The sequence below is a fragment of the Camellia sinensis genome, chromosome 1 (assembly GCF_055761805.1).
Source record: "Camellia sinensis isolate YWXY chromosome 1, ASM5576180v1, whole genome shotgun sequence".
Taxonomy (NCBI): domain Eukaryota; kingdom Viridiplantae; phylum Streptophyta; class Magnoliopsida; order Ericales; family Theaceae; genus Camellia; species Camellia sinensis.
Window position 1 is genome coordinate 127,623,293 of NC_138961.1, and position 4,618 is coordinate 127,627,910.

Genomic DNA, 4,618 nt, shown 5'->3' on the forward strand with positions numbered 1-4,618 from the left:
AGAGTTTTGCTCTTCTGCAGGCAAATGGGTTAATGGGAGAACTTCTGGCACTGTTCACACTTTTTCGCATAACACTCGGCATCCACTCTCATTGTTGGCCAATAATACCCCTGCGTTATAGCTCGATGGGCTAAAGAGTGCCCCCCAGAATGGGCACCACAACTGCCTTCATGTATCTCAGTTAGAAGCTCCTCGACTTTGTTCGGGTGCACGCATTCCAAATATGGACCAGAGAGGGATTTTTTATAGAGCCTTCCTCGCAGATCCAAGTAGTATCACATGGCTTTGTTTCGCAGCTTGTGCACTTCTTTCTTGTCCTCTAGGAGTTGTTCAGAAGACAGGAATGCAGCAATGGGATCCATCCAACTCGGGGCAGATTCTATAATGTTGATCTGGACTTCCTCCGAAGGGCCAATGCTTGGCTCTAGGATGAAACCTACTTCGATGGTCCGTTTAATCTCTGAGTTGATGGCGGAGGCTAGGCAAGCCAAGGCATTTGCATGGGTGTTCTAATCACGTGTTATCTGGTTCAACTCATGATGGTCAAATTTTGCCAACAAGGAATTGGCCGTTTTCATATAGGCCGCCATACGGTCATTCCTTGCTACGTACACCCCCTTTAGCTGATTGATCACCAGTTTTGAATCACAAAACACAAGCAAACGCCGAGCACCAAGAACGTGCGCGTTCCGCAAACCGACTAGAAAGGCTTCGTATTCGGCTTCGTTATTTGATGCTTCGTAGCCGAGCTTGACGGCCTGCTCAATTATTACGCCGTCGGGAGACATGATCACAACTCCGGCTCCACTGCCCTGCTGATTGGACGATCCATCGCAATACAACTGCCAAATATCCCCAACGTAAATCCTCCAGTTCGGTTTCGGTCGAATTTCATCAGTCTTGAAGTCGACCAGGCCCCCAGTAAATTCGGCAACAAAGTTGGCAAGCACCTGCCCCTTGATTGAGGTTCTGGGTAGAAACTAAATATCGTACTGGCCGAGTTCCAGAGCCCGCTTTGATATACGTCTGGAAGCTTCCGCACTGCGTAATACTGACCGGAGGGGATAGTCTGTTAGCACCCCAATGTTATGCCCCTGGAAGTAATGCATCAGCTTCCTTGCCACCATGACTAGGGCTAGGATGAGCTTTTCCAGCGGAAGGTAGCGTGTTTCGGCGTCAACCATTGCCTTGCTCACATAATACGCTGGCCGTTGCTCTCCCAGCTCTTCTTTTATCAGTATGGCGCTGACGGCCCGGTCGAAAAATGCCAGATACAAAATGAGCGGGTCACCAAGAGAGGGCGTTGCCAAGAGTGGTACTGAGTGGAGGTAAGTCTTAAGGCCGTTGAAAGCGGCTTGGCATTCGGCGGACCATTAAAAAGCCTTGCCCTGCCGTAGTGTATGAAAGAATTGTCGGCAATGATCTGTGGACTAGCTGATGAACCTGTTGAGCGCAGCGGCCATCCCGATTAACTTTTGAACCTCTTTTACTGGTCGAGGGGAGCTGAGCTCCAGGATTGCTGTGATTTGCCTTGGGTTAGTTTCGATTCCTCGGTGGTTGACAATATATCCCAAGAATTTTCCAGAGCCGATTCCAAAAGCACATTTGGAAGGATGCAGCTTCATTCCATATTCGCGTAAGATGCCGAATGTTTCTTTAAGATCGGCTATATGATTTTGCTTTACCTTGGATTTGACCACCATATCGTCAATGTACACTTCCATTGTGCGGCCGAGTTGCTTTTTGAACATGATGGTGACTAGTCTCTGGTAGGTTGCCCCTGCATTCTTCAGCCCAAAAGGCATAACCATGTAGCAATAGGTTCCTCTTGGGGTGAGCAATGCAGTTTTGTCCTAGTCCTCCGGATGCATGGCGATTTGATGGTAGCCTCTATAGGCATCGAGGAAACTCATGTGTTGATGACATGCTGTAGCATCTACCAGTTGGTCTATCATTGGGAGAGGAAAACAGTCTTTGGGGTAGGCTTTGTTTAGGTCCGTGAAATCAATGCAGACTCGCCAGGTCCTATTCTTCTTCTTCACAACCACAGTATTAGAGAGCCATGTGGGGTAGGTCACTTCCTTGATTGCCCCTGCATCAACCAGCTGGTCAACCTCTTCAACGACGGAGGCAGTGTGCTCCACAGCTGATCGCCGACTTTTTTGAATGACCGGCTTGCACTTAGGGTCAACATTCAAACGGTGCTCTGAAACAGATGGGTCTATGCCCGACATTTCATATGGGGTCCACACAAAGACATCAAGATTGTCGAGCAGGAAGGACACTAGCTGCTGTTTGTCGGCTTGACTTAGGGAGGCGCCGACCATGAAGAACTTCTTTGGATTGCCGTCAATCTCAACTCGGTCTAGATCTTCCGTGGCTTTCACATTTGGGAGTCGCCTGACATCGTCGAGGCTATCTTGATCCGGCACCTCAATGGAATTAACGTGCAACTCCTTTGGCGTCTTTCCGGAGAGGAGACAACATGCTTGTGCGGATTGCTGGGAACCACGGATCTGCTCAATGCCGTGTTCTGTCGGGAAACGTAAAGCTGATGATAGGTGCTTAGGACGGCCCGCATAGTATGCAACCAAGTTCGTCCCATGATGAGATTGTGCGACGAAGGAAGCTTGACGACTAAGAATTCCACATCCACTGTTCGGAAACCCGCTCGAACGGGTAGTATGATTTTCCCCAACGGATATTCTGGATTTACGTTGAAGCCGAATAATGGATAAGGAGCCGGAGACAGGTCTGATTCGTTGAAGCCAAGTTTGATGAAGGTCTTGTAATACATAACCTCTGAAGAACTTCCCTGGTCTATGAGAACGCGCTCGATGGTAAATCGGTTTACGTGTAGTTCAATGACCAGTGGATCAATGTGGGGGACTGTTATGCCGATAAGATCTGAATCATCAAAGGTGATACTTGGAGCTTCTCGTGGCCGTTTTGCCGGGGTGAGTTGCTTCTGGGATACTGGGTGTGATTGAATTGTATGCACGGCTGGGGGCGTTGACAGGCTGTATATCATATGAACGACACCAAGTGGAGGTGAATCCTGCCGAAGTGCAATTGTTTTGGTTGCGCTCTTTTGTACATGTTGCTGGGGCTGACCATTTGGGACCGACCCCTCAAGGTGGTCTTTCAAAGCATAGCTATTGTCAGTGTCACGACCGTGATCTTTGCGATATTCACACCGCCTATCCCTTCTTCTCGTGTCGGGAGGTCCTATCATTTTTTATGGCCATTTGAAAAACGAGAGGGCCCACCTTATATGCGGACTCTCTTCGGAGGAACTGGAAACTTCAGGTCGTCCTTTTTTCTTGGGGATTGGGGATAATAAGTCGGAGTCGCTATCAGCGTCATGTCACAGGGCTCGAGATCGTCGACCAATTGCCTTCAGAAGTTGTTCCAGGGCTTGGCGTACAGCTCGTTTGGACTTTTCCACCTCCGAGGCCAAATCCTGACAGAGACGTTCATTTTCAGCGATCATGTTCACCAATCTCTGTTCGTTTTGCTTTACTTTTTTCATGATCGCTTGTGTTGCCTCATGCTCCGGAGTTGAAGGTGAGGCGTAGTGCAAAGCGCGTCGGGCAGGGATAATATCCGGTCCATGCATGTTTGTTGGAGTGAGGTCGTTTCTCTGCGTGGTATCATCAGTGACCATTGGAGGGTCCTCCGTCACATCCGCTATGGATATGCTTGAGTTTTCCCACAGACGGCGCCAATTGTGGAGAAGTAGTTTTGGAAATACTCTTTTGATCTTGGGGGACGCTCTTGATCCTCTTCTAGTCACCTGAAAAAGAATGAACACTCCGGTCGGGGGTGCCGGAATTAGCACTCCGACGGGCAAGTCAGTCTCACACTCAAGATTGCTTGTATTCTAAGTTAAGTACAATAATTTTCACATACCTCCTCCTGGCTGATGTCTCTTCTACTTATATCTTTTCCTCTTTGGGCCTCGGGATTAGATCCATTTCCAACCTCCTAATCGATACATTTTATAATAGACCGATCTTCACTCGACCCCTTGCTTAATCGGCTATTTGGCCGAGTAGGGTTGGATTTGAATATTCGAGCCGATGGCCGAGTGCTTCGAATCTCGACTCTCCCAGATTTGACTATCCGGAATCACTACGACTCCCAATACTCGGCCCCCACACGCGCCATAGACTATCCAATCTATCTGCTCTATCTATTCTACTACTGGAGCTATCTATGAGTAATAACTCTACAACGCTATGTTTGAATAAAAGTAATTTCAGAATGATAAGTTATGATTTGGTTTATGAAATAGTATTTTATGAATAATGAATGACTGTTCAATTTTCTGAAATGTATTTGTGGCATCCTTAGTTCACATGGCCTTCGGCCAGGGGAAACAATACCGTGGCTTACGATCATATGGCCCTTGCCCTAGGGAAACAATTTTGTGGTCTATGTTTACATGGCGGTGGGGAAGTGGTTTTTGAAAATACTCCTCAGATCCTGGGGGACGCTAGTTCTCCACCGATAGCCACCTGAAATGAATTAAACACTCCGGTCGGGGGTGCCGGAATTAGCACTCCGATGGACAAGTCAGTCTCTCGTTCTAGATTACTTGTATTGTAAGTTAAAC